The following is a 19,384-nucleotide window of genomic DNA, read 5'->3' on the forward strand; positions in this document are numbered from 1 at the left end:
TCAGACTTGCAGAATAAGTGAAAAAGACTTTAGAAATGGGATTTTAGCTATAACTGGAACCGAAGAAGGAACAAGGAAGCACTACATCTGCTTAATAGAAAGGTTTCAGAAATACTAATAGATGACAGAAACAAGATGGAACTATTCAACGCCCACATATCTTTGTTCTCTCTGAAAAGGGATGCAATGCTCATGCTCAATCAGGTGAAAACATAGTGAGTGGGACAGTGAGGGAGCTGCAGTCCAAGACAAATAAACAGGTGCTACAGGAACAGTTATGAATTCGTATCTCCAGTGACATATAGACTGCATCTAAAGGTACTAAAGGAACTTGCAGATAGAATCTCAGAGCCTCCCACTATTATCCACGAAAATTCTTGAAGAACAGGTGTGGTTCCTGAAGACTAGAGGTGAGCAAATGTTGCCTCATGTTCAAGATGGGGGGAAAAAGAGGATCCAGATAATTACAAACCAGATAGCTTAACACTAAAACCAAGAAAGGCTCTGAAGCAGATTGAACAGTTGGTCTGCAAATACTTAAGAAGGAGCATGATGATTTTCTATAAGCCAACATGGGTTTTTCAAAAAAACAAGGCCAGATTATTTTTTAAAAAAAGATTTGCAAGCCTGACAAATTAGGCAAATGCTATGGAAGTACTTAATCCTGGTTTTGTCTAGGCTTTTGATAGCATTCACCATGATATTGCTGAAGTCAAGTTGGGCAAGATTTGGCCTAGATAAAATAAATGCAAAATGAATTTTTGTTGGTTCACAGGTTGTAGCCAGAGGGCCCTCATTATAGATAGAAGTGGGGTAGGGTGTTCCAGTGTTCTGTCCTGGGCCCTATGCTGTTCAGTATCTTTGTAAATGACTTAGATGAGAGAGCAGGAGGGATGTTAATATTTCAGAAAACAGAACAAGGATTCAAGATGACTTTACCAGATTGTAGAGCTGGGTCAACAGAAATGAAATGAGTTTCAACAGGAGAAACTGTCAAGTTCTATACTCAGGAAGGAATAAACAGTTCCATAAATACTGGATGGCTGACACTTGGCTTGCCAGTAGTAGATGTGAGAAGATTCAAGGGTTCTTACTGGACCACAATGTAAATAATCAATAATAAAACACAATGGCAAAAAAGTGAATACAATGCTACTTTGCATCAAGACTACCGTTCCCCCCAAAATAAAACCAAGCCTGAAAAAAGCCGTAGCGTGATTTTTTCAGGATGTTCGTAATATAAGCCCTACCCCCAAAATAAGCCCCAGTTAAGTGAAACCCCACCCTCCACCACTGTGCAGCAACCAGATGACATGACTGTATTTGAATAAATGTAGATTGTTGCACATGAAAAAAATAAATAAAACATCCCCTGAAAATAAGCCGTAATGCGTTTTTTGGAGCAAACATTAATATAAGACCCTGTCGTCTTATTTTTGGGGAAACACGGTAGTGACCAGATCAAAGGCAGTAAGAGTTGTATTCTCTTCTGCTTTGGTCAGATCTTATTGGGAATACTGTGTCCAATTCTTGAACTACATTTTGAAGGACATCAACAAGCTGGACTGTGTCCAGAGATAATGATGAAGATGGTTAAAAGGCAGGTCTATGTGGAATTATTCAGGGATCTGGGAATGCCAGCCTGGAGATGAAAAAGACTGAAAGGTGATAGGACAGCCCTGGCCTCAAAGGACAGGACTCAATCTAATGGATTCCAACCACAAAAAAGAGGTTTTGCTTTGTTTTCTAAATGTTGCCAAGAAGAATTTCATGACAGTAGAAGCTATCATGATAGTAAAAGCATGGACTACCCTAGGAGACAACACACACTATTTTTGGAGATGTTAAATAGACTTAGGTGAACTGTCATGAATGCTTCAGCTGAGGGTTTCTTCCATAAGTAGTGGACTGAACCCTCTGGGTCTCTTCCACCTCTACAGTTCTAGGATTCTATTGCTATATTTTCATATCTGCTTTCATACCTTGATTTTACACTATGAACAACTTTGAAATTTCTCTCGCCTTCAAGGTATAGTTATCAATCTACAGAGTAAATAAACAATTTGTATTAGTCAGTTGATTTTTTTAAAAAAAGATGTTCTTCGTTTATAAAAGTATTTCCAGTTAAGAAATTCCTTACGTTACAGTTCATCCAACAAAAGAACTGGAAAAGTAATGTTGTGCACCCTTCTCCTAAAAACGAGAGAAAGCTTAGAAACCAGAGGTGGAAACCACAACTGGTGTGTGGTCTTGTGCATGTTTACGTTGACCCAAGATCAACAGCTGTCACTGGAAGCTGGTTCTAATAACAATATTCTAAATGTATTCTCTTTTATAACCTGTCATGTGGAATGACTACCTTTGTCAAATAATGAAATGAAACATTGGCCTTAACACCAAGATACAAAGTGAAAGGATGGCTAAAAAAAAATCCAAAAAGTGTCCTGACACCTCTGTAGCCGGGTGACCAAGCATCTGGCAGTCGCTGCAGAAACTTATCTGCACTTTCCCTCGCTTTTAATAAGCAAAAGGCAGATGGAAAAGTGTTCATCCTCCCAATAGCTTGTGGATCCAACAGACAACAAATTCCACACAAAACTGCCTCAACTGGCCTCTGTCCATCTTTTTTTCTTAAGGGCACCCCTTAAAAATGGATCATGCAAATATGGTAATAAGATGTGTGCTGTACAAAATAATAGTAAGACCAGCTGTATCTCCTCCTATTAAGTAGATGCTCAAATCCAAAGCTCAGTTTATTGCTGTGTCATGTATAAAATGATAGTCCTTTGGGGTGCTAACAAAAGCTTTGTAGTGTAATGGGAAGCTACAATAAGTGAATAAATTAATATTTGCTGAATTTGTTGGTGATTCTGAAGTCCCTTCAATTTAACTCAATCCAACTGGTCCAAATTCACCCTGTGGGTTTCATGGCCCAGTGAGACTAGGACTTCTGAAGTCTCAGCCCAACTTTCTTAACTCTAACACAACACTGACTCTTTAAAGTCAGTAGCGGAAAACAGGATGAACAGAAATCCCTGCTCCTCATTAGGAACAATCCAGCTCCCAGTGTTTTGTGGATTAAGAACAGTTTGTCATCACCAGTAAGAGGCATTGCCTTGGTTTCAGTAACCAAAAAAACACTCAATCCAGCAAGTGAGACAAAAAACAAAAGAAAAATTTTAAAAAGGCAAAAGTGTTGTGGAACCTTAAAAACTACTATATTTTAATGTGAATTTCTGTGGACAAATTCACTTCCTCAGGCTCTCTCTTCTAAATCTCAACCCAGCAAGGTCTGCTATTCACTAATGTGGAAGTTGGCACACAGGTAAAAACTCCATTAAAAATACGATTTCCTGATGTCAGGAATTTTGACAGAAGCAACTTGGAAGGGCAAAATCTTCTCAGGTGGTCTGGGAGAAAAAAAAATGCAACACCTTGTGCTGAGCAGACATTTTTTCACCAAAGTCTCTCCTTCCCAAAGAACATCCCCTGATTTGTAGCCTACCTCAGCGGAGCTGGCAAACCCAGAAATGTTGCTTTCTTACAATCTTCTGCTTTACACCATGATTATGACTCACAACACATGTATTTTTATGATTATGAATGTTTTCTATTTTTGATTGTGATGTTTTTATTATTATTTAATGATTTTGTAAGCCGCCCTGAGTAGACGCTGTCTAGGGGGGGCGGGGTATAAATCGAATGAATGAATGAATGAATGAATAAATAAATAAACAAACAAACAAACACACTTAAGCCTACGGAACTCGCTGTGGGCTTTCGGGAGGGAACCAGGGTTCAATCCAGACTAGACCAAGGAATTCAAGATACCTGGGCGGGCGGGCGGGTAAAGTTTCCCTCAAGGTTGCCCTGAGAGGAAATGCATCAGGGGGAGAGATCTAGGGGTGTCTGTTCGAAAAGGAAAGGATTGGGGGGCGCGGAGATCCTTCCCGGGACAGCGCTCTCCTCCCCTGTTGTGTTGCAGCGCAACTTTTCCGCCGCTCCTCACGCCGCCTCAGAGCCAGCAGGCCTCCTCCCATCGCCGGCACCGCCGACTCCAAAGGCCGGCTTGAATCCTAAAGAGGAACAATGATGGGGGGGGGGCGGCGGCGGCGGGGGGGGGAAGAAAAGCAGATCTCACGTCGTCGCTCCCCACAGCCTCTTCACACATGAACAAAAAAGACCCCTCGCTGGTCGTGATTTCTCTTCCTCCCCACCCGCAGCGCCCCTTCCGAAACCGATCAAACTTCATGGCACCGAAAAGAGGAGGGAAAGTGTGTGTGGGGGGGAGCGCTTTCTTCCCCCCCCCTCCGTCCCCATCTTCGGATCATTCCTTCCAAACGGACCCGAGGCTACCAACCCACTCGCACTTTCGCGCCGCCCTCCCGAGGCACTGGACTACAGGCTCCATCATCCACAGCCCACACGGCAGCTAGGGGAATGGCTCGCTGCCACGTTCCAGCAGAGCAGAAGACACACACGGGCAGGGACGGGGGGCGCGCGCTCTGGTTGCCCGCCTTGCTTTGCCATCCGCCCCCCCCGCCGCGACGGAGGGAGCGCGGACAAGGCGGCCATTCATAGCCACCCTCCCCCCTCCGCGCCGGGAAAGTAGGTACGCGGGCGGGCAGGCGGGGGGGGGTCTCCTCTCGTGCCGCCAACCCGGAGGGGCCACCGGGAGAAGTTGCGCGGGAACTGGAGGCGGCGGGAGGGGGGGGGGAATTCGGCGCAACAAAAGCCGAAAGGGAAAGTCGGGGAAGAGTCACGGCACAAGGGGCATGCAAACGGAGGAGGGGAGGGCGCGAAACCCCCCGCGCTTCCCCGGGGGGGGGAAAGAGAGAGAGAGGCGCGCGAAGGCGGCCAAAGTGTGCAAGGTCCGGAACTCACCTCCCATAGAGGCAGGCGCTTTCGGGCCCCGTTGCTAGCCGAGATGCCGGCTCGGGCTGGGGACGCCGGACGGGACGCCCCGAGGGCGCGGGAGAGGGAGAGCGGAACTCCGGCTTGGCTTCGCCCGCAAGGGAAAAGTTGCTGCTCCGGCGGCCGCTTCTTGTGCTCCGGCGGCTGCTGCTGCTGCTGCTGCTACTGCTGCCGCCGCGCGCCCATCCGCGGCCAAAGGGAGCGCCTCGCCGCCCCTCGGCGTTCTAAGCGCTCCCGCGGGGGAGGAGAGGGGGGGATTGCATCATCATCATCCTCCTCGCCCTCGCCGCCGCCGCCAGCAGCAGCAGCAACAGCAGCCCACGTGAGCTCGGCCGGCAGCAGCGGCGCCGCCGCGGCCGCCACCTCGAGAGAACGAACGCCCCGGCGCCGGGTTTGGTGGGCAAGGGCTTCCCCCCCCTCCGGCGGGGCTGGTCACGTGGTAGGGGGCTGGACTCTCCTTCCACCACCACCACCACCACCCCTCTCCCCGCCTCCCACGGCCCAATCGTTGCGCGCCCTGGCTTCGTCGCTGTGGGCCGCCCGTGGTCACGACCTCGAGCGCCCCCTGGCGGCGGGTTGCAGGAGAGGTTTCGGAAAGCCTCGCCGGGGCCGAAGGGCGAGGGGGGCGGGGGGGGGCGATCGGCTCCCTCCGTTTGGGCGGGAATTCTGTTGACGGGCTGGGGTTCTGGAGACCGGCTCTCAGGATCCCCGTCGTGGGGGTGTGTGTGGAAGTGGTCGAGCCCCCTTACTTTGAAAGTCCCGTTAAGGTGGCTGTAAATCAGCTTTGACTCGAAGGCAAGCCTATGACACACACAGGCAGAGAGTAACGTCTTGTCGCCCGGGTGGCGACCCCAGCTTTGGAGGGGGGCAGCTCTCAACGAGGGTGTTATGTTGTAGCCAACCTGGGAAATCCATCCATAAATAGGCTTTATTTGGCCTTGAATCATCAGCTGTAGCAATTTTTACTGTTTTTATTTCCCATGAGTGGTCCTCTAATAGTCTGCATTTATGAAATTAATAATGTCTTCATCTGTATTGATTTGCCTGAGGGTTTGTGGATTGCCCTCATGATCCAGGTAATACTTAGCAGGTTTCATTTTGCTAGAGTAAGGTAAAAGGTAAAGGTTCCCCTTGACAATTTTTGTCCAGTCGTGTTTGACTTTAGGACATGGTGCTCATCTCCATTTCCAAGCCATAGAGCCAGCGTTTGTCCAAAGACAGTCTTCCGTGGTCACGTGGCCAGCGCTACTAGACACAAACACCATTACCTTCCCACCGTGGTGGTACCTATTTATCTACTCGCATTTTGCATGCTTTCGAACCACTAGGTTGGCGGGAGCTGAGACAACCGAGGGGGGCTCACTCCGACGCGTGGATTTGATCTTACGACTGCAGGTCTTCTGACCTTACGGCACAGAGGCTTCAGCAATTCAAGGCTTTACAACTGAACTTCTATAATTGTCAAGCCGGTCTTGGGGACACAGTCGAGACTACAATTCAGGAGATCTGGGTTCAAATCCTTCCTTGTGAGAGAGCATTCCTTGTTTGGTTGCTTGTTGCTTTTTCCATTACTTAAAGCAGGGCATTAACAACTGAAAGGTTCTTCTCAAACCGCTTCTAAAATGCCTTAAAAGGCACTTTAAAAGTAACTTTTGACAATAATTAGAAAATAATACTCATTATACCAATAAATTAACTTTGTTTCTGTCCCATTGCTTTTGAAATGCAAGTTTGCTTTCATTTGTTGACAAAAAAGTAACTAGTTACAGGTAACTATTACTTGTGACTCAAACTGCTTGTAAGCCCCTGCATCTTACTCATTTTATATGGTAAAAATGTGTTTTCCCTGCCCTCCTGGGTCTGAAGCCCTTTTGTTTGTCCTGTGAAAGCCCCCAACCCCATATTTTGCCCTTGTTGTCATAGGATCCTTCCTAGCAGATTTCACTCTTTATGAATTCAGTGCCGTTTCCTCAGATCCATAAGGAGCTGCAACATCATCTTGAGCTATTTACTTCAGATTGATGTCTTATTTAAATGTGATTTAAATATATGAAAATAAATATTAAATTTAATGAGGCCATGGCACTGTGGCTGCATTTGTCCTTAAAAATAAGCCTCGTTGAACTTCTGAGTAAACATGCTTCATTTGAATAAACATGCATAAACATCTGGCCACAGGACTTCAATCCTCCGCATATTTACCTGGGTGCAAGCCTTAACTGAATTTAATGTGACTACTTAGTGCTCAGTAAACACATTTAGGATCACTCAGCCACTTGATACACAAACCACTTATTTGGCATTAGTTCCTATTTAAATAAATACAAGTTATTCTGACTAAACATCCTGAAGATGCAGCAGCAAACTTTCCGAAAGAGAATAAGATGCCACCATGGTGACTGAAATAGCTATCCTTTGAACTGTATGGAAGACTGACAAACTGCTATGTTCTTGGGGTCTTGGGTCCTCCTGACTCACCCAAAGAGGGGGTTTGTATTTTTAAGGCTGTAATCTGATGCACAGCTAGCTGCAGAGCCAGAGACTGGGAGTTCAATTCCCCATGGTGCCTCCTGCAAGTAGAGGCATCTGGGGAAGCTGCACAGTCCCGCGGCACCCCAAGAAGAAAATACCTCTGAGTATTCTCTACCTGGAAACCCTTGAAAAGCGTCGCCATAAATCAGAATCAGAGTTGTCTTGATAGCATTTGATGATGATGATGTACCATTGCTACCCTCTATCCCAAGACACCTCGCTGGATGGGCAGAATAGCTGGATTCCATCCTGGGAATAATTAAGTAGAACTGGACTTTACACTTAAATGGTGACTATTATGTCTGGAGCCATTGCTGGTATCTGCCTTAGACTGTGCAAGGACCCATGAGACCTTGCTGTGTTTGTGACACAGAGATCCCCATATTTATTTATTTATTTATTTATTTATTTATTGGACTTATATACCGCCCCATAGCGCTACAAGCACTCTCCGGGCGGTTTACAATTTTTTAATTATACAGGCTACACATTGCCCCTCCCCCAGCAAGCTGGGTACTCATTTTACCGACCTCGGAAGGATGGAAGGCTGAGTCAACCTTGAGCCGGCTACCTGGGATTTGAACCCCAGGTCGTGAGCACAGTTTTAGCTTCAGTACAGCATTTTAACCATAATGATGTCGTTGGCTTGTGTAAAGTATGGGTCTCCTTGCATGTGTGGCATGGCATGAGGTTTAACAGGATCTGGAAGGGGGGGGGAAAGCACCACTAAGTCCATGCTACCCCCACCTTCATTGACGTTTGCTGAGAAGCAAGGAGGCAATGCCCCCCTCCTCTTAATAGGCCATAATGCCATTGACATACCTGGCCAGAGCTGATGGGAGCTGCAGTTCAACAGTATCTGGAGGACCATCTCATAAGCAAAATTCATCTATATACATATCCAGAGAAGGAGAGAGAACTGTGTTTAAACTATAAAGAAAGAGAGTAGTAAAGGTTTAAATGGGTTTTAATTTGCATATTTTTTATTAAAAGTCAGTTTTTAGCTAGTGACAGGGATTTATTATATTTTATTGTTTCTTTGTATTTATTATATTGTGTTTTAGTCTCTGATTTCATCATTATATAATGTGAACTGTTCAGAGAGTGGCAAAACTAGTGGGGCACTATGGAAGAAAGAAAAAGAAAGAAAGAAAAGAAAGAAAGAAAGAAAGAAAAATAGGTTTCAGCAACATGATAAGAACATAACAGCTTGTAATATTGAAATGTTTTGTTCCCATGTGTGTCTGCATGTGTGTTTGGTTTACAAATCCTGTTTATTATTTTTGAAAATAGCAGTCACAAGATATTATTCCACACATATCGCAGGCCAGTGCTGCAACGCATAGTTGAGGTTGTGTCACTAAAATAACATAGGCTGTGGCTTTCAGCCAAAAGTAGTCTATTTTCTAAAAGGGCACTGTAAATTCAGCCCCTAGCTGTAGCTCTGTTTAAGCGACAGTGGAAAAGGAACACTGGTCAAATGGAGAAGTAGATCTGACCCTCTACCCCCCCTACACCACATTGTTGCCCCAAAACACTTCCCTGCCCCCTTTTTGTGAGAAATTTACCTCCTTCCAGGTACTCCTGAGTGTTTTTTAGCCAATTAAAATAAAACATCCCCTGAAAAAAAGCCCTAACGTGTTTTGTTTTTTTAAGCAAACATTAATATAAGACCCTGTCTTATTTTCGGGGAAACAGGGTATAAATAACTAGTTTTTCATAACCCATTACTTCCAAGCTGTCATGAAGAGTGTAGCTCTACATAGACTGGCCGTAAGAAAAAGAGAACAATTATGTACTTTTAATAGGTGTTTGGAAGAGACACTGTTCACAGGTGCAGTGGCATGATAAGCCACAGATACAAAATTCCCCTTTTTCACATGCCATGCATTTGTGTCTACTCACCCTAAATCTGTGTTGGCCTAGAAATGGTCTACCTATAGACAAACAACAGGAAGGAGGATCTGTTATGCAATGTTCTCAAGGACAAGCTCTGCCCAGCTCAGTCAATTTGGTGCTGAGTCTTTGCTGCCATGTGATTGCGGGATCTGCCAAGCTGAGCAGTTCTCGAATACTCATTTTATGTCTATATACTGCATTTCCCCTCACCTTGAAAAGTTCCATTTTATTTCACCAGCCCAAACCTTCCTTTAATAAGATTAGCCCAGTTGCCTCCTTGGTCTGTCAGTCAAATTGTACATCTGATGTGAAAACCACTTGACAGGCTTCTAATCAGAGGAAGTGGAAGCTTCCTTCAGACACTCTTGAGGTTATTAGCCTAACCACAATTATGGTACTGCAACCACTACCCTTGAGTATCAGGAAAGCACATTTACTCACACAGGAAACCTTTGCATTGCATAAAAAACTTTCTAAAAAGCTCAGGAATTTAATGCATGGTGCAGACCAGTGCCATCTTCTTTGCTTTAGATCAGTAGCTGCCAACCTTTTTTGAGTAATGACCCCCTTTTATTATAGCCAAATAATTGCAACTCCACCACTACGTTTGCATAAAAAGGCATTTTTAATGGGGCTGTTTCTCATATACTGTATATATACATACATAAACATACACACTCACTTTAATATCCTGCTCCAAAAGGTCAAGGAAGAAATTATTTAACAAGGGCTACAACAAATATAAAGTGACCTGCAACCCCCCAGAAGACCCCTTGCAACCCCCTTGAGTGTCACAACCCCCAAGCTGGGAAACATTGTGCCTTCTCGAAGAAGGGCCAGCCTATGTATCCTTAGGCAAACTGCACAGTCACAGGATGCCCCCAGAAGAAGGGAATGGTAAACCTCTTCTGAGTACTCTCTACCTAGAAAACCCTAGAAAGTGTCACCATAAGACAGAATTAACTTGACAACACACAATTTTTATTCATTATTTGGAGTTGTAGGGGACTGAAACTAGCACCTTCTGCATGTACTATACTATTGAGCTACAGTCCCTGGTATTCTCTGGTTGGATTCCATTTAAGTACATGTCAGGCCCAGCCTTGCTTATATTCCAAGATGGCATACTTTGCAGCTTCTCCAGTTGAAGGAGAGCCTCAGAGATGACGTCAGTGCCAGACCAAGACAGTAAGGCCATATGGCCTGAGAAATGTTGTGGTGAATAATGCTGGGAGTTACAGTCTAGCCATTCTCACAGTAAGGTTTGCCTTGTTTGCTTCTGAGTAGACATGTGAAGGCTTGCTCCAGTTACTTCTGTGCAGACACGTTGGCACTGCTTATTTCTGAGTAGACATGCAGAGTATTTGGGAGGCAGTTTGAAAGTGCTGTTGTGTAATTTAAGTCTGAGTGCTCTTAAGGAAGGCTTTTACGCCTCTTATCACGAGCAATGTTTTTAATGAAACGGTGCCAACAACAAAAAAAATCATTTACTGTAAGTACACAGCAACAATGGAACTAAAAAAAAAATCACCAGACCATAAGTAAACTTTTGTTGTAAGTTCCCTGAAGCAAAACAATAGTAGAGGAATAGCAAGGCAAGCCATAATTCAGTTTGAAAGAATAACACCTGCACCAGTTCAGTGTGGGAGGTCAAGAGAATGAGGTTGGGCAGTCTGAGTCTATGCAAGAAAGTAGAAAAAGAGCAAAGAATTATGTCTGCGAACATTTGCTGGTGGGAGCTACAAAAAGCCCTGAGTTTGCTGTTAAAAGCCATATCAGCCTGGTTCTGCAAAAGTAACAATTTACAAAGGACATTTAAAGGAAAAGAAATACAACTTTTCACTAAGGGTACAAAATATCACAGGCTCAGGAGGATTTGTCAGTGGATCTTGTTGAATTTGAAGCCGCAAGTCATGCAATGCAGTAATTATTACAAGCTACCTTTCTGGGCAAATACCTGGTCTAGCCTTTTCACCTCTGTCGCTGACAATGCATTAGCAAGAAGAAACATTTTAGTACTTTGGTTAAGTGCTGCAGCTGTCTCTTCACATTCTAGTATTTCATTTCAATCATTTTTACAACCAAAACCATCGTGTGGGATTGTGTGAAATGCAAACAGGTGGTAAGCTTACCATATTGTTGGCTCTCCCTGAACTTCATCATTTACCACCAGCACAATCTCTTAACTATTACTAGTACAGAGAGCCAGTATGTCCTGGACATAAGGTCAGACTAGGACTCAGAAGACCCAGGTTAAAATCCTTCGTTGGTCAGGGAAACTCACTGGAGGATAGCAAAGGCAAGCCATCTCTTTACTATATGCCAGCTTCCAGAGGTTCAGCAGCTGTATTGCTGTTGTTTAGTGGTTACGTCATGTCCGACTCTTCGTGACCCCATGGACCAGAGCACGCCAGGCCCTCCTATCTTCCACTGCCTCCCGGAGTTGGGTCAAATTCACGTTGGTCGCTTCGATGACACTGTTCAACCATCTTGTCCTCTGTCGTCCCCCTTCTCCTCTTGCCCTCACACTTTCCCAACATCAGGGTCTTTTCCAAGGAGTCTTCTCTTCTCATGAGATGGCCAAAGTATTGAAGCCAGCTGTACCACACACACACACCAATTTTTAAAAAGTCTAATAAAATCCTCTCAAGCCCTCTAGAGCTTCTGGGGTTTTGCTGGGGTTTTCTCCCCATTTGAGAGTTTTATGCTCAGGAGCAGTCTTTTTTCAAAATTGGAAGTGATTAAAAAAACCACTTCCATAGGCCTAAAACAGATCACCATGGGCCAAGACAAGACAAAATTGCCTGCAATCCCCCCAAGAGTGTGAGAGTGCATTTCTGAGTAGTTCTTTTTTCAAATAAATGGGGGGTAAGTTAAAATTGGACCCCCTATGCTGCACTTTTCCCATGCTTGCTGTATTATATGGTCTCATCAGCATTTCTGAGTCTGAAACCCAAAGAGTGGATCATGTGGCAAATGTATATTCTGTCCTGGGTCCTACCTGCAAGTAACTACACCTGTGTTTTAAATTTAATTATTTTGAACAATTCAGTATATTCATAACTGCATTCATGAATGCTACATTGCGACTGGTCTGGTTTTAACAGAGATGTTGTTAGGGCAAAGAGAGTGCAGGAGAACAAACTTGCACGCTGCTAGACTCATGAAGCAAATTGTTAATTATCATTTCCAAAGATTCAAGATTGCTTGCAAGTCTTCCAGAAGTCTTTCTCACTAGAATCAGAGATCCATTTGAGTTGTTTACCTTCATGGTATCTTGTTTTGTAGACACAACATTGTCTCATAGTGATCGTCATACATTTGTAATTTTAAATAGTGAGAGCTCACTGGGGACCATTTCCTTTGCAGGCAAAACATGCAAGATGAAGTATATGAGAAATACTTTCAGAATGCCTCAGGTGGTATTGGGGCTGTCTGGGGTATTCTGGGCATTATTCCTTAGAGCTGCCATATTAAAAGTTAGTACTGTATAGCCATAATGGCATCCAACATCCAGGAGGAGAGGAATTAAAAATTATCCCAAAATGCCTTCTGCTTAGCACGTTACGTCAGCCTTTGTCCCTACGGGAGTCATTTTCTTATGACATGGGACCCATCGTTCTTTATGCAACAAGGGCAGCTAGATGCACCATGTGCTGTTCCTGCTAAAACATTCAATGGCCTACCTTGTTGAGCTCCCTTTTATGTACAGCTGCCAACCAAGGATGTATGGAAACTACAGAAGGGGAACAAAAGGATGCTGTACCTGTAGTTTTTCAGAAACTGGAGTTCAGAAGCATGGTGATAATCTTATTCTTTGTTATTAGGATAAGCAACTTGATTTTACACTTATTTATTTAAAATATTTTAACCCCGCCTTTCTCCTTCAGAAATGTGGGGTTAATTTATTTATTTATTTTATTTATTTATTTTATTTCTATCCCGCCTATCTGATCATATTAGACCACTCTAGGCGGCTTACAGTAAAAACAACAATGTAATTTTAAAACTTTACAGCAGAAACGTAAAAAAATATATAAATAAATAAAGAACAGAATAAGAAAAAAGATCGTCAAGGGTTTTCTGTTGGGAAGGCCCGCCTATACAACAATACTACCACAAATTATGCAGTCGAGTTTCCCGCATTTGGGGAAATTGCAGGGGTCAGCACACCCGGAGTGCAATGGATGAGCCTCACCCTGGGAAAACCACCTTCGTGATCATGGTATCTCCCCTGCCAGGTAAGTAAAATACTACAACAATGAAAGGTAACATTTAAAGTTGAAAACAATGAATATAAAATGGTGTTTCAGTCAAGCAGGGTGATGATGAGGTAACATGCCTAACTCCTTAATACCAGAAGCTGTCTTACACTGAATCAAAATATGAATCCATCTAGCCCATAGCTGTCAACTCTGACTGGCAGTGTCTCTCCAAGCTTTCATCCAAGATTCTTCCCTGACCCTACTTGGATATTCCTTCAATTCCCTTGTGGTCATGCTAACCAGACCTGACCCTGCTTAGCTTCTAAAATCAGAGAAGATTCGATGGTGGATTGAAAACAAAACTACCTGGCTACTTGATGGGACACACTTCTAGTGTTTAAGATAACTTAAAGGCAGTAGAGCTGGAGGAGGCAACGAGTTGAACTGGCCTATTCCATACAGAAAGGAGACTCCAAAAGACAACTTGAAAAAGTTACTTTCTTAACTATGGCTATCTAAAATCAATGGCGATGCTGGTTGGGAGGTTCTGAGGGTTGTAGCTCAAGAAAGCATGTTTTCTCAGCTCTGCTCTGAATCCATTCCATAATGTGTAAGTTTGTGTAAATAAATGTTAATTTGCCAAGAAAGAACGTACTGTATTTGAATCTTTGCCAGCTACAGGGAATCCTTCAGCTTCTCCATAGCAACTAGTCTTCCTTAGAAACTCGCATGCTACTTCTGGCTGCAAAATTATGGCCCTCTGCAGAGGGAGCAAATTCAATGTGTGTGCAGGAGGAATAGCTGTAGCTCTGAATTCTACAGGGATCTTCTGGTATAGAGGGTGACTGGATCCTGAGTTGCTCTCACTATGACTGTGTATATCCTATAGGCTACTGGGACTTGGTTCAGAGGGTGATGCATTTGCCTCTTTAGAAGTAAGCCTGTCTCCTCCCAAAATCATCATATCCTATCATCCAAGACTGGCCCAAGACATTTTCCTGCTTGCGTCAGAGCAGCAAAATGGCAACTCTTCCTCATTCCAGTTGAGGTGCGTAATATGTAGCGCTAAATCCAGTCAAATTTCTTCGGTGCATGAGGCATGACATTCTACAAGCACCTCTCCCCATCCCTAGCAGTAAAAATTCAGTAACAAAATAAGCAACCAACACTGTGCTGCTCTTTCATGACACCTCAAATCTGCTGCCTGAGGTGGCCATGTCACTTTGCCAAAAGGTAAGGCCGGCTTGCCATTTGTTCTTTCATTCCCTTTCTCCCTCCCCATTTTTGGACAGTGAATGGATTAACCGCTTTCGCATTAAAGTAGTTCCTATGGGAACTAATGCTTTGAGATACAAACAACGCCTTGAGATACAACCAAAAATGACTGGAACAGATTAATCACTTTTCAGTGTATTCCTATGGGAAATGGTGCTTTGAGTTACAACCAACTTGAGTTACAACCATCATCCGAAACGAATTAATTTTGCAACTCAAGACACCACTTACTGGGATTGGAGTCCAAACAAACTAACTTAATTTTTCTTTAAGATATCCTTCTGAAATCTTTTATGAACAATCTCAAATATCACTCTCTATTCTGGGGCTGTTTTGTTTATTTCCTTTGTTTTTGCGAGCATGTTTGGTGTTTTTTCTGGAGTACAACGAGCTTCTCGTTGGGAATTTCTTGCTACAGACACAAACTGCAATGAAAAGCACCATAGCATGGAAACTCTTCCACCAGAGCAGAGCTGCTTCATGAAGAAGTGAAAAGGCCCAGGAAGTCATGGGAAAATTCACTGTATTAAACGAGACAGGAAGAATATTGTAAGGAGGTTGGGAAATCATTATAGAACTTGCTATACAACTCTTGATTTTTTATTTTTTTTCTTACTTTTCCCTATCCTTTATTTCATTGTAGCGATTATTGAATTGTCATGTACTTACCTGTGTTTTATTGTCTGATTTTGTATTAGAAGCCGCCTAGAGTGGTCTGGTAGTCCAGATAGGCGGAGTAGAAATCAAATGAATAAATAAATAAATAATTAAAATGCTCTCTCTTAGGAGGCCTAACCAATCATTTGTTTCAACAGATATACCTTTGCCTCTGGTTCTGGTAACATCCCAAGACCTCTGTGTATCTGGTTGGGTGCCATTATCACTCCAGTAAAAACTGGCTGTGTATGAATTGATGAATTACTTGCTCAACATTTGGACTACTCTTTTGTTCTCTCCTTTTAAGTCGTAGCTTATCTTCCAGACTTTCATACAGAAACTCAAAAGTCATAAATCTTTAAACCTAAAGTTTCTCCCCAGTACCAAATGAATAAGGAGATTGCCTCAGCTTCCATAAATCTGTCTTCCAACCTTGAACTGAAACAGTGACCACAAGGAGCCTTTAGCTGCAGAAATTAGGAGTTGAACTATAACAGCATTTCATCAGAACACATCATAGATTATGCACTAACTGAGAAGCATTTTTTTAAAAGTAAAAGAGATTCTAAAGAAACATCAGGACTTTTCTGCCAGTATTCACTTGCCACACAAGAGAGGTAAGCCTAGCCCCATGGAAAGTGATACATCTAGAAAGAAGATATTGCCACTTTTATGTGGACTCTACACACGAACAAGACACATGTAGAGCCAACATACAAACAGGAATATCTCCTCTGCAGCTGGGGAAAAATGTAAAAATGTAATGGCGGGGAGGATAGGGGCACTTTTAATAATGGTGAGTCTGTCTATACAAGCAACAACGCTCAGCTTCTGTGTTGAGTTTCAGATTATAATTGTTGTCTGAGAATGGTTGTCAAACAAGAACATCTACAATAAAATGCAAAGTTACATATATATATATTTTTTTTAAAAAACAAACACAATAAAAACCATTACCCTGAAACTGCCTTGTGTATTCTGCTTTCTTTCATAGCCAGTCTAGAACAATTTTAGTGATGGTGGGGAGAGACCTCTAGTTACTGTGTTATTTTTAGATATTCTTCACCAGTGCAGCTGAAAGGAATACAACACACTTCACAATTTCCAAGTTTTAAAGCACTTAAAATGCCCTCTTTTCATCCTTCAGTCTCTCCTTCAGTCTAATAGAGTCCAGTAAGTCCATTGTGGGCTAGATGTATAAATGGTCTGACTCCCTATGATTTATGGTAAGAGAAATGTTATATCAAAGACAAAAAATTCATGTTTAGTTAGCCACAGTAAATCACACTAGACTACTCCTGTTGAATCAATGGAGATTTAATAACTCCTCTGTGAGTTCATTGATTCTGATTAATCTACTCTAACTGCAATTTACTATGCGAAAGTAAGTTGCAGTTAGAGTAACCAATTTGAATCAACTCAACATATTTAGGAATTGACTCATGAAATCCCCATTGATTCCATAAATCCTCTAGTGGGATTTACTATGCTAAGCAACCTGATTTTGGCCCTCATGGTTCCTATTCTGTAAGTGTAATATCACAATTGGCCACTAGAGAGAACAAGAGAACATTCCCTTTAATTTTTCTGGCACACTGATGACAGCAAGGCTCAAAATTTGCAAGACCCCAGAATTGGGAACATGCAAATACCAACAGATGTAATATTTAAAGGGTAAGGTCATTCAGGAAGCACTTTGATTATGATCTGTTCAGACGCAACATTTATTCTCCAGGTTCAAACTCAGGAAAAGCCCATTCTGTGAGAGCGCAGTAGAATCTGGATGAACACAGCATAGACTGCCTGGCCCCTATATTATCATACATCCATACATACTCTCACACCATACCCAGAGAACGTCAGCACTCTCATCAAAATTAAATGTGCTTTTGGTTTTTTAATACAAAACATGAAAGTCTGCATGAATAAATATATATCAAGCTCTTATAAAAAGAAAGCTAGGATGGCAACGTATAACCTGTTGGCTATATGTGACCCTTGGGGGCATTTTTGCATCCTAAAAACCATCGTATGGCACCTCTCCAGTTTAAAAAAGAACACTCAAACTTTTTTTCTGGCCAAAAAATGTTTGTTTTCTTTCCTGAAGGTCTCAACAAACAAACAAGAACCAATGGCTTTCTACTTAATGGAAGAGAGGAGAAGGTCAACCTTCATGGATCTTCAGCCTCAAAATAGGAAACAAATTTCTTCTTTGAAGTATGTAGAGATGGGCAAAATTAACAAATGCTCAATTGCTGGGTAAGTAGCTATTTACACTGTCAACATTATTGCAGCCAAAATCCACAATGGGGAGGGGCAGGAATCTATTGCAATTCCTATTTTAATGTTATAACTAGATTGAGCATGGCCAGAATTCTGTCAATCACATGAGAATTGTCATACGGTTTTCCTGACTTACCATGGCTAATTGCACCTAATTGACAAGGTGCCAGGCAACATTCCCTCTAATTTTCCACCAGCGATAGGCAGGGCCCCCCGCCCCACACACACGGGGTTCCGGCCACTATCAGAACCAAATGGGCAGCAACACTGGCTGTGGGGCTGCAGCACCGATGCAGTGCTGCACGACCACATACCCACACAGCTTAAAGGGAACGTTCGTGCCAGGGCATGTCTCTGTTGCATGCCTGTCAAGTGCTCCATAGTCAAGAAGCACCCCAGCCCCTAGTCAATTAGCCATAATTAGCCACCACAAGTTACACAAACCTTACATAAACCCTAAGATTCCACTTTCTATATCTTTAGCTGTTTTTAGGTCTGCTGTTTGTGACAGCCTAGTGTAGACCTGCCATTTCTACGCAAACAGTTTCTTCACCCCTTTCTCTCTGCACAAAGTAGTCCAGCAGTATTCTGAATAAGATTTTTATCACTGAGCTCTGATAGAGAATTTTCTATTTGAAAGTTGCTGGAATATAATTCAGGCAGTCGCTTGAATGGCATTGAATAACCATTTGATCTGAGCAAAGGAACCAAAAACTCAAAAACAAACAAACAAATAAACAAAACCAAAAGCGTGCCAGTGTAGCAAAAATAGCAGCTTTGAATTTGACCCTAGAGAGCAATTAGATATTTTTGGAGCTTTTTAGCAGAAGACGTCTTGCAGGATAGGAGGTTGTAGCTATTGTGCTGTGTCTGAGGTCACTGTTGTTCTAACACTGTCAGCCTTGATCATACTTCTTACTTGCTCAGCTTATACTCTTTGAAAGAAACAGCAAAGATGGGGAAAGTTGCTTTTTGGGCCCCAGTGCCCAGCATTCCCCAGCCAAGCAGCCATGCTAGTGGATAATTCTGGTGGTCGTAGCCCAGAAAATAAGTTTCCCCACCTCTGATTATAAATGCAGCCTATGACTGCATCTGATGTGTTATTCCACACAAGAAGTTTCACTGAATTTATTGAGACTTATTTCCAAATTAAAACATGCACAGGACTGGACAGTACTTGGTACTCAATGTTCTTTAGCTGTTAACATTCTACATTCTGAAGGAATCTGGTCCTAACTCGCCGAGACCCAATAATTTAGAGAAGATATGAAAGATGAATAGGGTTGCTGTGAGAAAGGATGGAGTGGAGCGTGAGAGAAGTGTGAGCAGCAGAGAGGAATGTGAGCTGTCCCCTCAAGTAAGGAGGAGCAAAACAAAAAAAATTTGGAAAAAAAATACATATATGGCTTGTTAAAATAATTTAAAAATGTAGATTTTAAGCCAGAACTCTTTTTACTAAGTATAATGCCAGAAAGTGTTGATAAACAAAATGTATATTTAATATTGCATATTTTAATACCTGCAAGAATTATATTTGCACAACACTGGAAAAACAAAGAAACACCTACAGATCAAGAAATAATTAAAATGATATGGGGCTGCGCCGAAATGGATAGACT

General features: G+C 42.8%; 1 protein-coding gene and 1 non-coding gene across 3 annotated transcripts in view; both read right to left on the reverse strand.

Annotated features, from left to right (window-relative positions):
* The window catches only part of RAI14 (retinoic acid induced 14), a 142,773-nt gene extending 137,476 nt beyond the window's left edge, over window positions 1–5,297 (reverse strand). The window contains exon 1 of one of the 2 annotated variants that reach the window (XM_072992851.2): window positions 4,885–5,297. The gene's annotated coding sequence lies outside the window, so the exon portion shown is untranslated. The remainder of the gene's footprint in view (window positions 1–4,884) is intronic. The other variant, XM_072992855.2, reaches the window with a different exon arrangement.
* An 8,133-nt stretch (window positions 5,298–13,430) lies between these two features.
* LOC144587712 (U1 spliceosomal RNA) lies at window positions 13,431–13,594 on the reverse strand. The gene has a single exon (XR_013542867.1). It is a non-coding gene; the product is annotated as a U1 spliceosomal RNA (small nuclear RNA).
* Between the last annotated feature and the right edge of the window lie 5,790 nt (window positions 13,595–19,384).

Source organism: Pogona vitticeps, chromosome 2 (assembly GCF_051106095.1).
Source record: "Pogona vitticeps strain Pit_001003342236 chromosome 2, PviZW2.1, whole genome shotgun sequence".
Taxonomy (NCBI): domain Eukaryota; kingdom Metazoa; phylum Chordata; class Lepidosauria; order Squamata; family Agamidae; genus Pogona; species Pogona vitticeps.